Consider the following 17,128-nt stretch of genomic DNA (forward strand, 5'->3'; position numbering starts at 1 on the left):
GCCTGAATATTGTCTATTTGTAGGTCCTTCTGACATTTACTGTGTCATTCATCAATGTTAGGTTCTAATAAACCTCAGCTAGATCTCATTTCAACCCATTGGAATCAGGTCCCCTCCATTTAAGTGTTTTCATGTTTGATAGTTTCCTGACTTTGTAATCGTGCCTCTGAACCTGATGATACAGCTTTATAAATGCTTCTCTTTTGCTGCATTTCATTCCTCAGAAGTAAATCTGACACTCCTTCCTTCCTTCCTTGTTGACCTAGAAGCATGTCAATAAAGAAAACTCTCTTACACACATTTTAAGATTTACTTCCCCTCTTTGCCCCTTATTTGTTATTTTCTCCATCTGTCTCACAGTGATTGAAGTCCTACATTAAAGCTATTCCAAAGTTCTTGAATTTTTCTGTAATTTGCCTGCACACTTTTTTCTAGTTCCTTCCCACTGTTTGACCTATAGCATAAACCCAGCAGCATAATCTTCCCTTCATCATTTCTTAATTCCAACTGAATAGCCTAGTCTTTGAACCCACAAGCACATCCTCCCTCTCCAGTATTACGGCCAGGAATTTGATTGTCCAGTCTTCCCTAAGATCTCATTATTCTCATTATATCATCATAATTCCATGTACTTGCAGCTCACCAACCTTACCACAATCAAAACATTGACATCCATGCACTCCAAATCTTCCTCCCATTTCCCCGATACCCAAAACCTGTCACTTCAGAGCTATTCTTTATTCTAATTATGTTTCTTACAGTCTTCCATGCACATCATCTTTATTACAACAACATGGTTTTCCTCCTTCAAACCAAATGAGTTTAAGCTAATCCCAATCTGCTCAACAAAATCCAGCTTGTTCAATTCATATATGAAAACCTTAAAACTGAATATTTTAGTTTCACTAATAGGAGATCTGATAAAACAATCAGGTAAGAAAACTGTAATGTTACTTTTCAAGAAAATAATCAGATTCTTGTTGCAAACCATCGAATGTTCATACTTCATGTTTTAAAAATAGCCCTATACAACAATTTAGGCTAGTCGAAATTCTCATTCAATAAAGTGATTAAGGTTGAAACTGCATTCTTAATTTGTTTGCTCAACTTTCATTTCTGAAGTGTCCAGCTAATTTGCATCATGAATTCTATTTTTCTTCTCTGTATTTCAAAAGTGGGAGGAATATTGCATAATTTTCAGTCATTATCATAACTTCTTAGATTTGGAGAGAAAAGGAATAATGTTTAACATGTGCTGTACGGGTGAGAAACCTGTTGCAGTATTAGAAAACATTTGTTTGAACTATGCTGCCAATAATGTATTAGTAACAAACTAGATGATGGTAGTTGGTGAAAGAACTAATAAGCATCAGGGTGTTGTACTGTGGACATTTTGTCCTAATTAGTATGAACTACTTATCCTTGACGTAATGTTTTAATGAAAAAAAATTCATTGTTATTCTGATGAAGAATTAAAAAGATGTTTGGAATGATGAGTTGTGTGTGTATTATACATATCTTCCACTACCCTTATCCTCCCATCCATTTTCACCCATTCTTAATGGTGGAACATCATAAGAGGAATTGGCCATTCCATCCATTCAAGCCTGTCACACAATTTAATATGGTTGAACACTTCAATGCCTTTTGTCCATGCCATCCCCACAATTTAAACCAATTGTAATAAAAACAATTATCAACAACTAGTTTAAATATACTCAACAACTATGTGGAAGAGAATTACAAAGGCTCACAACCATCTGAGTGAAACATTTCTTACCCTCTGAGTAAAACATTTCTCCTCATCTCAGACCTAAGTGGTATTTCTTGATTATTAAATTGTGACCCCTTGGTTATGCCATTTATTCCATCTGATTCCATATTCCACTGCTATGGTTCTTGCTCAATCACTGACCCTGTCTAAATTCTGTTGAAGGAAGTGAGGACTGCAATGCTGGAGATCAGAGTCAAAACGTGTGATGCTGGAAAAACACAGCACATCAGACAGCATCCGAGGAGCAGGAGAGTCGACGTTTCAGGCAAAAGCTCTTCATCAGAAGCTTTTGAAACCACTTTATATTGTCCTCATAACATACATTCCTGCTTAGCTTTGTATCATCAGCACATTTAAATTTGGTTCCCTTCTCCAAGCCATTGAATATATTATTGTGAACAGCCAGGGCCCAAGTACCCATCTTTGTGGTACCCCACTAGTCACAGTGTGTCAAAGCAACAACAACCATTTATTCTTACTCTCTTTTTTTCTCTGTTAGCCAATCTTTTATGCATTACCTCCTATCCCATGTACTTTAACTTTGCTAAGCAATCTCCTGTGAGAGACCTAGTAGAAAGTAAGGACTGTAGATACTGGAGATCAGAGTCGAGAGTGTGGTGCTGGAAAAGCACAGCAAGTTCTGCAGCATCCGAGGAGCAGGAGAATCAACGTTTGAGGCATAAGCCCTTCATCAGGAATTGATTCTGCACTGAGGATGCTGCCTGACCTGCCATGTTTTTCCAGCACCACACTCTCAACTCCTGTGAGAGATCTGTCAGGATGATACTAGAGGCACCCTCCCAGACCAGTCCAAACAGCAGAACCATATCCTGAAGAGCCCTATCTTCTGCTACACCATATCCCTGGTCACAGCGTATGCATCAACTTAGTGAAGGTGCTACAGCGCTGAGTGAGCAACCCCATTACATTAACAAGTGAGTGCCTGCTGTGTTCTAACCCCCTTCCCACACAAGAAACCCATCAGCCATTCAGATGTTCATCGCATTCAGTACAGTCCATCGTCATATTTATATGAGATGATGACGAAGCAATGTCCCGCCTTCCTCCCATAGCAGCCCTGGAAGTTTCACAAGTGATAGGACACTTTTTAACCAGCATTCACTTCTTTTTATCTCATTGCCACTAATTTCTGCATCATTGGGATGTCAGATGTTAGATTTGAAAGCATTGATAATATGGAGCTAATAATATTTGATCAACATTTGAAGTCTAAGCACTTGCATTGGAAATAGGTAAAGAAGTGATTGTAAATGAATTATAGCTGGAGATTGTTGGGATCACAGCTGATGGTGGATACCTTCAGCGCTGACCTGATCACGCACCCGCAGACACTCCTTCCACACCCCTCCCCCTCCCCAGCCACCAGTTCCCCTCTTCCATTGCCCTGACAACCCATTTCCAATCATCCTCCTCCACATTGATCTTCTCCTAAAATGGGCCTCGTACCCCCGAACATTAGCATTAAATGTTGATGGTGCTCAATCTGCTCCTCTGCACTTACACCCCCACCTCCCCCCGGCCCCCATGGTGGTCATTGCACTATTACCGCTTCCTATCCTCCAGCAACTTCTGATGCTGTTCCACATGCCCTCTCACTTCCCCGCATTCACCTTGATTTTTTTCCATCACTGTCATTGACCACACCTCCTGTCTCTGTCCCCACCAACCCCAGCTCCTACCCCAAAGCTACAACTCTTCCACCCCTTTTGGCAGTGATCCTACCACTGTCGTAGAGTCATTCGGCATGGAAACAGACCCTTCGGTCTACCTAATCTATGCTGACCATGTTCCCAAATTAAACTAGTCCTATCTGCCTGTGCTTGGCCTATATCCCTCCAGATCTTTCCTATTCATGAACTTATCCAAATGTCTTTTAAATGTTGTAACTGTACTTGCATCCACCATTACTTCTGGAAGTTCACTCCACACACGAACCACTATCTGTGTAAGGCCCCTTTCCACCCTCATTAATAGTCAGATAGACACCCCCCTCCTGGACTGTATTTACCCAACATACCTGACTGAATTCAACAAGCAACCCCTGAACGATGACTGACCAGACACCTGACCATTGAGTTTGTCACTCCTCAGCTGATAGATTCCCCTGACTGCTGCTGCTGGCCACACTGGACTGACCATTGCGCTGACTGCAGTCAGACTGATTCCTTGACTACGACCATCCCACACTGACATCTGACCATCGCCAGGCCCTAGGATTGTGAGCCCTGATTAGCAGTGCTGGACCGTCTAGTCGACAAGGCCCCATCCCCCTCCCTTGACTGGACTGAGGACTATCCCTCATGCACTTCTTGTCATGGCCTTTTGGTTGAATCAACATAGTGTGTATTTGCTGGCACATGTTGTGGGAGTTAGATTGATATCTCAGTGTTGAAACTTTATTGCTGGAACAGCACAGCAGGTCAGGCAGCATCCAGGGAACAGGAGATTCGACGTTTCGGGCACAGGCCCTTCTTCAGGGGCCCTTCCTGAAGAAGGGCCTGTGCCCGAAACGTCGAATCTCCTGTTCCCTGGATGCTGCCTGACCTGCTGTGCTGTTCCAGCAATAAAGTTTCAACTTTGATCTCCAGCATCTGCAGACCTCACTTTCTCCTCGATGATATCTCAGTGTGCCATACAACAAGATTTCACTCCAGCCCCCACTTCACTGCTCAATAAATCCCTTCTGTAAAGCATGATAAGTTTCCAGTCTGTGTGTCTGCATAAAAACACACATTAATACACCAGGACGAATAGCCTTTGGTTCTGGTTGGAGCAGCAACATGCTAAAAGGCATGGCAAGATAAGGCATGGATTGTATGAGAATACAGTGATGTGCCAAGTGAGTGAATGTGTAGATAATAAGCGAGCAGTGCTGACATGCTGTCTGATACAATCTATGAGCTGGGCGCCTACCTCTGGGCACAAAGTGTACCTACTTGCAGCCTTTCAATGCTGTTAGCCAGCACACCACGCACTGCAGATCCTGAGCCAGTCTGCAGTTGTATGGCAGAGGTGTCATGCTGGGTGTAAGTGTTTGGTAAATGTCAATACCTGTTGATGGAGGATGTTTGCTCTTGTGCTCATGGATCACATATTAAGTTGCTGAACACCATGGAGGCTCTTTGCAGCCAATTGATGTCATCAATTTTACTAGCTCTGACTCCCAGATCGAGTTAATCAGCATCTTATGTGTTCAGCACATTTGGTAAGTATGAACCTGAATTTTAATGAGGCGTGTTTTTAACAATCCTCCTTGCATGAGCAACTCACTGCTACCTAACAAGAATCTCGCCTTGCCACTCCCAACATTGAGATAGGCCTCACCAGACGTTTTGTGTGAATCTACCACAAATCACACTATAGCCCCCCCCATCACTCAAACCCCTGTGAGATTCTCTTGCAAATGCCCATTATCATGGTCTTCATAATAGATTTAGCATTTCCCCAATTATGGATGTAGGGTTAACAGGCCTATAGCTCCCTGTTTACCCCCTCATTCCCTTCTTAATAATAGAGGGACATTTGCTTGCCTCCAATCTGTGTCAAGAATTTTGAAAGATTATCACAAATTTGTTGACTAGCCTTATAATTACCTCCTTCAACATGGTTTCCCTAGTTAATTATTTGTATTCTGTTTCATTCTTTATTCTTTTCTGTAGTCCGCCTAGACCCTAAGATGCAGTGAGCACTGTCCCCTAAATGCTCTCCTATTGATCCATTTGGCCCACTTTATTCCCAAGAACCAGGTTTAGCAGTGGTTCCTGTCTCATTTAACACTGCTGAAGTGAAGTTTTCTGAAGATATTCTAACAAAACTGGCTCCTACCACTAATATCACACATTTCAATAATTAAAGTTTCCCATTGTAACAGCAGTTATAAAGATAATTATAAGTGTTATCTAAAATTCAATTTATGATATCATAGTGTGGACATGTATATATAATCTTGAACATTTTTTTAAAAGACCAGATTTCAAAGCATAAACCACTGGCTTGAGCAACAAAAATGTTGTATTTACAGATTGCAAACTGGTTGAATGCATAAGTCTACAACACCGTCAGAGAAAGGTGGCATGACCCAATTTGTGGGTGTTGAACACTGAGAGTCAGAGAGAGCTTACAATCTGAGAAATAGTCTTTACCTTCTTTCCCTTTCTCTGAAACCCCTTTGAACCTGAAAACCCACCAGAAGACCTGTCACTGCAAATGGAGCATTCTAAAAGGCAAACTCTGAACCTACACTGCTATCTCCGGTCAGAGAACTCAACCAATCGTAACTGATCCAGGTTGAAACCCTGGTGCTAATAGCTTGGAAAATGATTATGGCTTTAGACCAGCATTTTGACAATCTATTAGTAATTATTTTTTCCCAAGTTTAAGTGTTTCTTAGATTAGAATCTGCTGAGTTTTTTTTTCAGATTTAGATGATGTATATGCATTATATTTCCAGAAGGGGTGCTCTATATGGTGACGAAATATCTGAAAACAAGCCTTCCAGCTCAGTGAGCAAACTTACATCTGAGCATTCAATATGTTTGCTCATTTTAAACAATTGTCATTAATATTTGTCTTTTTACTTGAGTAAGATTCTTTTTGCAATAAACTACTTTATTTTATTTTCAGAACTTTGGCTGCTTTGTTTTTGACACTGAGTTATATATCATCTCTCATCTAAATAATTGGCAATATTATTTTTCCTTTTAAATTCAAACTTTGTTGTGATCAGTGAAGCATTGGGAGAAGGAAAGGCATCAATCTACCCTGTAATTGCTACACCATTCTGCAATTTCATTGCTGATTTCTTTCTCTGCATCTTTCCTCCTCGTTTGCAGCCGATAGAATATACCAAACAACACAATTACATCTTTTCTGTTCCTTAGTTCTCGCCAAATGCATTCTGTCCATGACCCCCATGGGATATTCTCTTTCTCCAGGGTTGCAATGCTCTTATTCAATATCATCATCCCTCCCCTTTGTTTCCCCTTTCCTCTGTTTCCTTAGCTCGTTGTATGTCGGAATATTTCACATCCTTCCTTAAGCCAGGCCTCTGTTAAAGCCGCAACATCATATTTCCAAGTGGCAATCAATACCTGTAATTCTAATCTTATTTATAATGCATGCAGAGTAACCATGATTTAAAATGTATTATTTTCTGCCTCATCTGAACCCACCTATTAAATTGTATTCCTTATTCTTGTGCTATCATTGCTCAGTGCATCTTTGCATTCCTCTCTGATATTATCTTTTGGTTCACACATCCCTCACAACGTAGTTTAAACCCTCCACAATAACACCAGCAAAATGGCAAGCAGGAAACTCACACCAATTCTGTCTGGGTGCAATCCCGACCCTTACAGGCACCAGCTCTCCTCAGTTCCAATGAGTCCTGTACATTGTGCTTTTAATCATGCATCATATTTGCAGCCGCCTGTTTATCTGTTTTACCTTCTCGTTCCTATTCTCACTTGTACATGGTGTTGGGAGTAATACGAAGATAGTCAGTTTTGCTGGCCAATTTCTTACATACTTATCTAAATTCTGACTGCTGGACTACAGCTTTCTTTCTACATTATTAATACTGATGTGGACCACAACTGCTGGCTGTTCACTGTCCCTCCTCAAAGTTGTCTGCAGTGTCTCCGTGATATACTTGACCCCAGCACCAGGCAAGCAACACACTATCCGCTTTCCACAGAAACTATTCCTGTAACTATTAAATCACTTATCATTATTGCTCTTCCAGTATTGCTACTATCCCTTTGTCCAGCCCAAGGACTCTACTTGTGCTCCCCAGATGAACAATCACTCTCATCAATATTCACAGCTGAATAGATGTTAGAAAGAAGGAAATATCCACAAGACGATTGCAGTACCTGTTTGTTCCTTTTTGACTGTCAGGTGGCCAATCATTTCCTCTCTCCCTGCACCTCAACTTCAGAGTGGCCCCATCTATAAAATGTGCTACCCACCTTGCTGTCAGCATCATGGATATATTACAATGAGCTGGCGCTCAAGGTCTGAAACCCAGAGCTGTAACTGAGAACTCTTCGATGCAAATGGATCTCTGGGACACGAAAAGAGTCCACTTAGCACAGGATGTACTCTCTCAAGATTGTAACAGTTCTATTTATTTTCAGTTAACTTTGCTACTATTAATGAATGTTGTCTCTGTTTGTAAATTTTACAGCTATTAATGGACCTTACTACTATTGATAAATGCTACGAAAATAATACACACTGTCTGCAGTAGTAGTCATCTACATACCTCCCTTAGTGGTGGGCATCGTTCCTGATTATTTATTTATGAAGTCAGCAAGTAGCAATGATTTGCAGAAGAGAAGATTGAAAATTACTTCGTCAAGTTCTTGGGGTTGTTGAGTGAAAAGCGATCAGAGGGTTCCAGTGATAATATTGGATTTCAGGGGCAATCTAATAACTTGTTTTGTTCTCGTAGATGTCGGATGATATTTGAACTTAAATCACCTAACAAGAGGCCTCAGTTTAACTGAGTATAAAGTGACTCTGACATAGTTTTTTAATGAGTGGATCAGAAGGCAACAGATTCAAGAACAGCTTTTTCCCCACTGTTATCAGACTAATGAAAGGATCTCTCATATTTTAGTGTTGATCTTTCTCTGCACCTTCTCTGTAACCGTAACACTATATTCTGCATCCTGTTCTTTTATTCTGAAGTATTCATGTAAGGTATGATTTGTCTGGATAGCACACAAAGCAATACTTTTCACTGTATCATGGTACATATGACAATCATAAATCAAATTAATAATTTGCCTTCAATTCCATCAACTTTTTTCTATTCATTCATAATGTGGGCATCAATGATTTTGATTGGGAAAACTGAAGGAATAGTGATATATTTCCAGTTAGAAAGATAAGTGACTTGAAGAGAAACTTGTAAGCTATAGTGTTCCCAAGTAACTGCTGCCCTTGTCCTTCTATATCATAATAGTTGTGGGTTCGGAAGATTCTATCTAAGAAATGTTGATGAATTTCAGTGCATCTTGAAGATGGTGCACACTGCTGCTATTGAGTGTTAATGGTGGAGGCTGTACATGATAGTGGATATGATTTAATCAAGCTGTGTCCTGGATGGTGTCAAATGCCCTGAATCCTTTTGAGGCTACACCGATTGAGAGAAGTGGGGAATATTCCATCATGCTCCTGACTTGTGCCTTGTCAATGGTGGACAGGCTTTGGAAATCAGGAGATGAGTTATTCGCTACAGGATTTGTAGTCTCTGACCTGCTGTTGTAGCTATAGCATTAAAACAGCTAGTCCAGTTGAATTTATGATCAATGGTAACCATCAGAATGTTGAGAGAGCGTGATTCAGTGATGGTGATGTCATTGAATGTCAAGGGGTAATAGTTAAATTCTACCTTATTGAAGATGATCATTGCCTGGTATTTGTGTAGCATCTCAATTTTAGACAACTGATTCTTAAAAGAAACTGGATTAAAGATCTTTGGGATAATACCTATCTTCGCCCATCAATTTTAGGACCCTCTTCAAAAAATCCAATCAGATTCATGAGACATGGCCGATCCTTTATAAATCTGTAGACTCTCCTTGTTCAGTGAAAATGTTCTAGGTGTTTAGTCACACTGTCCTTCACTACAGGCTTCAGTGATTTTCAATAACCAATGGTGGGTTAACTGCTCCATTATTTCCTCATAACAAGGTTTTACATCCTAAAAGAGAACCAGAAATAATGCTGACACAAGCATTTTTGATTATTTACGAACTTTAGCAGGACTCCATTCTTTCCTCAGGTTCCACTTGCATGTGATTTCACATTATCTGGCATCATTGATAATGCTCTCTAATAATTGGTATAATAACTATTGACCCTTTGCATTGCACTTCATTATGGTTTCCAATAATTTTTTGACAACAGATGTTAGGTTAACTAGTCCATTATTCCCCAAACCTTCTGACTCACCTTTCTTAAGTGTCCTTCACTAACAGCATTGTGGGTCTTCCTCCAACACATGGACTACAGTGGTATAAGAAGGCTGCTCACCACCACATTCTCGTGGGAAATTAGGGATAGGTAATAAATGAGAGCATGTCATGCACAATTTTTCAATCTAAAGAAATTGTTCCCAAGTTGAACAAATAATGGAAAATTACAGTTTGGGCCTGTGCGCATAACCACCATTGGGCCCATTGACTAACTCATTAAAAAAAACTTCTTTAGTGCCTATTCATTTGCCCTTCATCTGTTCAACAATTGGATTTTACAACTATTATGCAATACAGCAGAGGAGCAAAATAAATTCACATGACAACTTGTGGATGATAAACAACTTCCTACTCTGTTTCATTCCCCCCAGTCCTAAATTGTTTCCCACAGATTCTTACTCACAATGTTCCTGGAGACACAAGATATGTTTATAGGTCATTAAAAGTGCAGTTCTCAGGCCAGACGTAGCCGACTTCTAGCTACGGTGAATAGGGTCGATGGGCAGAATCACAAGGGAGGCAGTGGGATGGTCTCATTCTGCTTTGAAGGACATGCTTCATGAAGGGGTTTTCTCATTGGTTCAGCTCGCCTGCCAATACAGAAGCAGGCAACAATACACCATGAATTTGCCAACAGGGGTGGCTACCATTTTGCTCAGTAGGGAAGCCTCCCCTTAAAATTATGTCCCCCAGTAGAGTATTTAATACTATGTTATGTTAAAATAAGATGAAATATGGCAAACAATAGTCACAGATTGTATAAACGTGATGGGGCCATTCAGAATATTCAACCCATTTCAATGCCCATTGTAGAACCAGAAAAAAAATGGCCACTTCAGAAACAATTTGGAGATCAAATTCAAGGCCACATGATGATGACACAGCTTTCCATTCCAGCTTGTGTCAAGGAAATCTTAAGGGGTTTAATTCTGATTAAGCAAAGTGGAGAATTTAATCTGCGCTCAGCCCTTATCACATCCATTGCTGGGCAATGGGATATTTGGCAGTTTAGAATCTCTTTAGAATCACCCCAATTTTGTGGAATCACTTTGATAGGCATTGTGGTTCATGGCATCTCAGAACAGTTATGAACCAGGAAAGAATCCTAGTACAAAGACAAGTTGATTCAAAACATTTTACAAACTTCACATCTTAGACTAAGATCAATTGTAGTTTCTAGTATACGTAGTGTATGTTAAGTTTGGTGTGCTGTTGATAGATGGATTTCGGATAGTGCTTCATTTAGCAAAGATATGTGTCCCTTATGTTGACTAGCATTTGAAAGTGTTGAAAAATGTGGTGCTGGAAAAACACAGCAGGCCGGGCAGCATCCGACGAGCAGGAGAATCGACGTTTCAGGCATAAGCCCTTCTTCAGCATCTGCAGTCCTCACTTTCTCCTAGCATTTGAAAGTGGAAAAGTGCCGATTCATAAGTCCACATTTTCAACAGAATAAAATGCTCTTCTGCATTGAGTGCTACTTAGATTAATATTTGCTGTGTCACATGTATGCTGTGCTTACATTGATCGAAAGATATGATGATCCCAGCTGTGCTATAACAGAACAAGTCAGGAATCAGGCTGATAGTTTTTTTTGTTTTAACATGTGGTCTTTCACTGCAACACAAATAATACTGCAACACAAATAATACTGCAGATAAAACAGATATTAATGATGTGAAAGAAATTCAAATAAAATAGAATAAACTTAATTTACATATAACACAAATTGAAGGATTTAAAAATAGACAGTAAAATATAATCCTTCCACCCTAAAAGCATACTTATCAGTATTTACATCAGGAAATTCCATTTCTTTCACTTCTATAGAACTTCAACTAAGGATAGCTTCAACTCCCATTCTTGAGAATCTGATAGCCTCTTCCTGCAGCCTTCAAACGCCTGAACTTAAACTTTCTCAGCTTCAAATAAACCTTTCTGGATTTTAACAAAACACTTCTGTATTGGGAATTTTATTAAACTCCTTGTGTTAAGGTAATCTATTTTTAATAATTCTAAACTATCTTCTTACATTCTCAGGCCTTTAAATGTTTAGCTTTAGCTAAGAACCCTACAGAGCTGCCCAAATTAAATCAATAAAATTAAGACTTGTACAGCCAAATCCAGACCCCATGGTTGCTAGAAATATACAGAGGAAGATTAAACAGAAAAAGAAAGCTTATGATAGTCATAAAAAAGCTCAACACTGCAGATCGCCTGGAGGAGTAGAGGGATACCCGGCTATCTAAAAATAGAGTGTTCCCAGGAAACCTTTCATACGCCGGATATTGCCAAAAATTTCCTGATGAAGGGTTTTTGCCCGAAATGTCGATTTTCCTGCTCCGCGGATGCTGCCTGAACTGCTGTGCTTGTCCAGCACCATTCTAATCTAGAAAATTGCATCCAGCAAAGATGCATGAATTATAAGGGAAACATTTCGCCGTTTTTCGTAAAAGTGAAAATCCTTTCAGATTTGCAAAAACAGGTACTAATGTAGGTCTTTCATAAAAGTGAAGTGGCGTGAAGTGAACGTTCAAAAAGCTGGGAATACCTGTATAGAAAGTACAGTGATCAAATAAGAAAAGAAATAAGGAATCAAAGAGAAGGCATGAGAAAATATTAACAAGCAAGATAAAGGAAAAGCCAAAGATGTATAAAGATCGAAAGTATATTTAAGGAAAAAGCATAGCTTTACGAGATGAAGAAGATAATTTGTGTGAAGATGCAGAAGGTATGGGAAGAATTTTGAATGATTTATTTCTCTCCGTATTCACAAAGGAAAGGGATAATGTAGATATACTAATCTAAGAGGAGCATTGTGAAATATTGGTCAAATTAATTATCATGAGAGAAGAAGTGTTAGAGATGTTAGAAATCTTTAACATCCCAGGTTCGGAAGGATTGTTCCCTAGGAAGTTGATGAAGTTAGGGATGAAATAGATGCTCTGAGGATTATTTTCCAATATTCACTCGACACAGGTGAGATGCCGGCCAGCTCAAGAAATTGAAATGCGGATCCACGGTTTAAAATGGGCACAAAGGAAGGGTAAACAATTCTAGACCAGTTAGTCTTACTTCATTGGTGGGGAAATTGTTAGAATCAATCCTGAGAGATTGGATAATTGTCATTTAGAAAGGCATGGACTAGTCAGACATAGTCAGCATGGCTTTTATGAGAGAAGATCATGCCTTATAAATTTGATTGAATTCTTTAAGGAAGTGACAAGGAGGATCAATGAGGCTAGTTCAGTGGATGTTGCCCTCATGGATTTTAGTAAGGCATTTGATAAGGTTCCACATGACAGACTGGTCAAAATAAATGCCCATGGAATACAGAATAATGTTCCAAATTGGATCCAAAGTTGGCTTAGTAACGGGAAACAAAGGGTAATGGTTGTTGGCTGATTTTGCAAATGGAAAGCTGTTTCAAGTGGTGTTCTATAGGGTTTAGTGCTGGGAACCCTACTGTTTTATACATTAACAATTTGGATTGAACGTAGGGAAAACAATTGAGAAATTTGCTGACAACACAAAAATGGCTGTGTACTGGATAGTATAAAGAATTGGTTTAAGCTCCAAAATTTGAGATTCTTGAGAAGATTTGTAGCTCAGGTTGAGTTTCAGTTTGTAAGTTTGCTTGCTGAGCTGGAAGGTTTGTTTTCAGACATTTTGACACCATGCTAGGTAAAATAGAGTCATAGAGTCATAGAGATGTACAGCATAAAAACAGACCCTTTGGTCCAACCCGTCCATGCCAACCAGATATCCCAACCAAATCCCAACCAGTCCCACCTGCCAGTACCTCGCCATTATCCCTCCAAACCCTTCCTATTCATATATCCAATGCCTCTTAAATGTTGCAATTGTACCAGCCTCCACCACTTCCTCTGGCAGCTCATTCCATACACGTACCACCCTCAGTGTTGCCCCTTAGGTCTCTTTTATATCTTTCCCCTCTCACCCTAAACCTATGCTCTCTAGTTCTGGACTCCCCGACCCCAGGGAAAAAACTTTGTCTATTTACCCTATCCATGCCCCTCATAATTTTGTAATCCTCTATCAAGTCACCCCTCAGCCTCCGATGGTCCAGGGAAAACAGCCCCAGCCTGTTCAGCCTCTCCCTATAGCTCAAATCCTCCAACCCTGGCAACATCCTTGTAAATCTTTTCTGAACCCTTTCAAGTTTCACAACATCTTTCCGATAGGAAGGAGACCAGAATTGCACACAATATTCCAACAGTGGCCTAACAAATGTCCTGTACAGCCATTACATGACCTCCCAACTCCTGTACTCAATGCTCTGACCAATAAAGGAAAGCATACCAAACGCCTTCTTCACTATCCTATCTACCTGCGACTCCACTTTCAAGGAGCTATGAACCTGCACTCCAATGTCTTTTTGTTCAGCAACACTCGCTAGGACCTTACCATTAAGTGTATAAGTCCTGCTAACGTTTGCTTCCTAAATTGCAGCACCATGCATTTATCTGAATTAGACAATAGACAATAGACAATAGACAATAGGTGCAGGAGTAGGCCATTCAGCCCTTCGAGCCTGCACCGCCATTCAATATAATCATGGCTGATCATTCCTAATCAGTATCCTGTTCCTGCCTTATCTCCATAACCCTTGATTCCACTATCTTTGAGAGCTCTATCCAACTCTTTCTTAAATGAATCCAGAGAGTGGGCCTCCACTGCCCTCTGGGGCAGAGCATTCCACACAGCCACCACTCTCTGGGTGAAGAATTAAACTCCATCTGCCACTTCTCAGCCCATTGGCCCATCTGGTCAAGATTCTGTTGTAATCTGAGGTAATCCTCGTCGCTGTCCACTCCACCTCCAATTTTGGTGTCATCTGCAAACTTACTAACTGTACCTCTTATGCTCGCATCCAAATCATTTATGTAAATGACAAAAAGTAGAAGACCCAGCACTGATCCTTGTGGCACTCCACTGGTCACAGGCCTCCAGTCAGAGAAACAACCCTCCACCACCACCCTCTGTCTTCTACCTTTGAGCCAGTTCTGCATCCAAATGGGTAGTTTTCCCTGTATTCCTTGAGATCTAACCTTGCTAATCAGTCTCCCATAGGGAACCTTGTTGAATGCCTCACTGAAATCCATATAGATCACATCTACCACTCTCTCCTCATCAATCCTCTTTGTTACTTCTTCAAAAATACTCTATCAAGTTTGGGAGACATGATTTCCCACGCACAAAGCCATGTTGACTATCCCTAATCAGTCCTTGCCTTTCCAAATACGTGTACATCCTGTCCCTCAGGATTCCCTCCAACAACTTGCCCACCACTGATGTCAGGAAAATATAGCCACCTCCCTGGCGGGGAATTTAACCCTGGTCTCCCGCATGACAGGCGGGGATACTAACCACTATACTACCGAGGACTAGATGGTAACCATCAGTGAGCCTCCGGTGAAGCACTGGTGTTACATCCCACCTTCAATTTATGTGACTTAGTCTCTTAAGGTGGATGATATCATTTCCAGTTCTTTTACTCAGAGGTTGATAAATGGGGTGCAAGTCGATGTGTTTATTGATGGAGTTCCATTTTGAATGCCAGGCTCCTAGGAATTCCTGTGCATGACTTTGTTTAGCCTGTCCCAGAATGGATGTGTTGTCCCAGTTGAAATGGTGTCCTTCTTTGTCTGTATGTAAGGATATTAGTGATTGTGCATCATGTCTTTTGGTGGCTAGTTGGTGTTTGTGTGTCCTGGTGGCTAGTTTTCTGCCTGTCTGTGTGATGTAGTGTTTGTAACAGTCCTTGCATGGTATTTTGTAAATGACATTTGTTTTGCTGGTTATTTAGGTCCTTTAGATTCATCAGCCACTGTTTAAGTGTGTCGATAGGTTTGTTGGCTATCATGATGCCAAGTGGTCAGAGTAATCTGGTAGTGATCTCAAAGATGTCTTTGATGTACGATAATGTGGCTACAGTTTCTGGGCTCATTTTGTCTGCTTGTTTTGGTTTCTTGTTTAGGAATCGGCAGACTGTGTTTATTGGGTGGAAGTGAGGACTGCAGATGCTGGAGATCAGAGTCAAAATTAGAGTGGTGCTGGAAAAGCACAGCAGATCAAGCAGCATCTGAGGAGCAGGAAAATTAATGTTTTGGGCAAAAGCCCTTCATCAGGAATGCAGTTGCTGGGCTTTTCCAGCATTACTCTAGTCTTGACTCTGTGTTTATTGGGTACCCATTCTTCTTGAATATGCTGGATATATATTTTTCTTCTGCTGCTCGTAGTGCTTGGGTGCTGCAGTGTGTATCCTACCCAACTTCTGGGTCTGCTACGTGAATGATACCTTTGTCATCACAAAATGGAACAAATTAGAGGAAACCTACAACATCGTCAACAATGTCCTTACTGGCATAAAATTCACAAAAGAGGAGGAGAACAACAACAAACTCTCCTTCTTGGATGTCACAGTGGAACGAACAGTTAATGGAGAACTTCAGACCAGCGTCTCCAGGAAAGCAACACACACAGACTAGATACTTAACTACAGAAGCAATCATCGCAACACCCATAAACAGAGCTGCATCAGGACATTATTTAAATGGACTACAAAACAATGCAGCACCCAAAAACTACAAGCAGCAGAAGAAAAATACCTACACAGCATATTTAAGTAGCATGGGTACCCAATAAACACAGAGTCAAGATTAGAGTGGTGCTAGAAAAGTACAGCAGATCAGGCAGCATTTGAGGAGCAGGAAAATTGAAGTTTTGGGCAAAAGCCCTTCATCAGGCATTCCAAAAGAACGGGTACCCAATAAACACAGTCTGCCGATTCTTAAACAGCAAACACAAACAAGCAGACAAAATGCACCCAGAGTAGTTTGGCTGTTCGTTCAAGTCTCTGCATTACTGCTTCTTCTAAGAAGCCTGATATTGGTGATCCCACGGATGTTCCATTGCTTTGTTTGTAGGTCTTGGTATTGAAAGTGATGTGGTTAGTGAGGCACAGGTCTACTAGCTTGAGAATGCTGTCCTTGCTGATGAAGTTGGTACTGTCTGGTGTTTGTGTCCTTGGTTTCTTTAATAGTGCCATCAGTGTTTCTTTGGCCAGGCTGATGTTAATTGATGCGAATAGGGCTGTTATGTCAAAGGAGACTATTATTTCATGGCGTTCAGGAATTTTTGAGTGGAGTGAATGGAGTGGTATGAGTCTTCTCGGTATTTTAGTTTTCGGTGAAGTTTCCTAGCTCGTCCGTATGTCGGTGTTCCAGCTAATGTGACTGGTTCTGAGGGGGCCCTGTGGTTTGTGTACTTGAGGTAGTCTGTAGAAGCGGGGTGTATTTGATCCATCCTGTTTATTTTTTTGGAG

The sequence above is a fragment of the Chiloscyllium plagiosum genome, unplaced genomic scaffold, assembly GCF_037043375.1.
Source record: "Chiloscyllium plagiosum isolate Xiang-an unplaced genomic scaffold, Cpla_swu_hap1 HiC_scaffold_4, whole genome shotgun sequence".
Taxonomy (NCBI): domain Eukaryota; kingdom Metazoa; phylum Chordata; class Chondrichthyes; order Orectolobiformes; family Hemiscylliidae; genus Chiloscyllium; species Chiloscyllium plagiosum.